Below are 2,731 nucleotides of genomic sequence, written 5' to 3' on the forward strand. Positions count from 1 at the left end.
CCATGCTCCTCCTCACATATATATTTCAGTGGTACAACTTGCTAGAGGCAGACCACTGATTCCTGTTTCAGTATCCTTCCATATAGCAGTGGTACAACTTGCTAACGCAGACCACTGACTTCCCGGATACCTTCACCTGGATTCCATTCCCTCACCTAGACAGCGGTACAACTTGCTAAACGCAGACCGCTGACTTCCATCACCTCCTCGTTGCTTCTGGACATTCCTCCTCACTAATAGTGGTACAACTTGCTACCGCAGACCACTGACTACCCTCACGTTTCCTTTGTCCATTCAGTTCCTCGTGTACTACTACCTATATATTACCAGTGCTGCTAGTCATAGACTTTCCACGAGCATTCTCTACCATCTGCTGTCTCCTGTTTCGTGATCACCCCACTACCAGAGTACCATATTACCATCTATACTGCTCTGGTAAGTCCATCACCTGGTGATCCCTGGGTAAAGACTCCTAGTGCCCATGACACCTAAGCAGTTTTGTTTATAGGGATATTTATAAGAATGGTCTTCGTGTTTTACATATAGATTTATACATATACTGACTGGTTCATGTACTGGATTAAATGCACAAAGATGTGTACAAATAATTATAAATTTGTGCGTGGTTAGGAGCATAATAATAATAATCAAATACATTCCCTACATATAGCGACACCTGATGAACTGAATGTTTGTAGTATACCCTCATTCAGTCATATATGTGATGTGACTGATGTCACTGATGTGAATGAGTTCTCTGTACAGCGCTGTGGAATTAGTGGCGCTATATAAATAAATGATGATGATGATGATGATATATGTATATTGTCACGATATATTCGATGTATAGTGTTATGATGACAACATAAACAATTATAATGTTGGTACCAGTAGGCTTCCTTGCACAGCCACCTGCCCATATATACCAGTGTTGACACGGTCTAAATGGAGAGGCGAGTTCCTACTGCACTAGGTGTTCTCGAGTAGTCTCCTATCCCATTACTTACCTAGCTCCGCCTTGCTTGGCTTCCAAGTTCGGGTGGGTTTGGGCATGGCCAAGGTGGTATGGCTGTAGGACTCGCGCCTCTCCCATGGACAAATGGAACAATGCCTGGTTTGGCAAGGTGTTGTGCAGATGGCACTACCGTGAAAAGGAAAACTCTATACATCAATGCAAGGTGAGGTCTAATTCTATGTTCAGTCCATTTGGAGTAAGGGTTTTGACAAAATAAATGGCTTTGGATTCCTCCCTATTCAGTTTGGGTATTATGTTGCCCCCTCTCCAATTCTGAGTCACTTGTTTGATACCAAAAAAGGTTGTGCCTTGATGGCTGCAGTTGTGGGTGTCCTTATAGTGTCTGGATAGGTGGTGGTTTTCAAAACCTATCCTAATATTTCTTAGATGTTCCCTGATCCTGGTTTTGAGGGTCCTAATAGTTCTACCGATGTACTGTTTGCCGCATTGGCATTGTAGTAAATAAACCACATTTGTACTATTACAAGTGATGAACTCTTGAATTTTGAAGGTTTTCCCATTGGAGGTCGATATGTATTCTATAACAGGTTTGGTACTCCTGCATTGTAACGTTTTACAGTTGGAGCATGTCCCACAATAGAAAAAACCTTTTGTGGGTATCTGTTGACTAAGCCAGTTTGAATCTGTGCGTTGAATATTGGCAGGAATGTAACTGGATGTGATCGATTTTTTGATATCAGGGGCCTTTTTGAAAACCAATTGCGGATACTCGGGAAGTGTCGAGCCTAATACTGAATCTTGTTTAAGGATGTTCCAATGCTTGTTCAGAATTATCTTAATGTGGATTGCATCTCCTGAATAGTTGGATACAAAGTAAATAGGTTCTGATGAGTTTGTTTTGGGAGGTCTAGTGCCATCTACCTCTGGTGTGTTTTTATATTTCAAAAGGTTGTTTCTACTTGTATCCTTCACTTTCTGATAAGCCTCATCTACAAGTTTGTCGTTGTACTGTTTTCCTAAAAACTGTTGTCTCATGATATCGCTCTGTGCAATGTAATCATTCATATTTGTGCAGTTGCGGCGTATCCGTGTGAACTGGCTAAAGGGAATACTCCTTAGCCAATTAGGATGGTGGTTGCTGTTGGATAGGATAAAACTGTTCACATCTACTTGCTTTCTAAATGTACGAGTGGCTAGTTGGTCATTCTGAATGAATATCTCGAGATCTAAAAATTCAATCGATAGACGACTGTAATTGGCTGTAAATTGGAGACCATATTGGTTGTCATTTATCTGTCTTAAAAACTGGGATAAGTCATTCTCGGATCCATTCCAAATAATCAGCACATCATCAATATATCTTTTCCAGAGCACCAGTTTTGCTGCCCAGCCATTGTTGGCCCAGATGTAGCGATCTTCCCAGTAGCTCATATATAGATTAGCATAGCTGGGCGCAAACCTGGTGCCCATGGCTGTCCCTTCTATCTGAAGATAAAACTGATCATGGTACCAAAAATAGTTATGGGTTAAAATGAAATTAATATTGGTGAGGAGAAATTCGATTTGATTGCTATCTAGAGAGGGGTCACTTTCTAGAAAGTGTCTAACACTTTGTAGTCCTAGCTCATGTTTAATTACTGTATACAATGATGACACATCGCACGTCACTAGCCAATACTCTGGTGTCCAAGTGATTTCTTCTAAGAGCTGCAATACATGGGTGGTGTCTTTCAGATATGTTTTCTGTTCTGTGAC

General features: G+C 41.0%; 1 pseudogene; it reads right to left on the minus strand.

Moving 5' to 3' along the window:
* Positions 1–958: 958 nt before the first annotated feature.
* LOC142100385 (5S ribosomal RNA) lies at positions 959–1,077 on the minus strand (annotated as a pseudogene).
* Between the last annotated feature and the right edge of the window lie 1,654 nt (positions 1,078–2,731).

Source organism: Mixophyes fleayi, chromosome 8 (assembly GCF_038048845.1).
Source record: "Mixophyes fleayi isolate aMixFle1 chromosome 8, aMixFle1.hap1, whole genome shotgun sequence".
NCBI lineage: Eukaryota > Metazoa > Chordata > Amphibia > Anura > Limnodynastidae > Mixophyes > Mixophyes fleayi.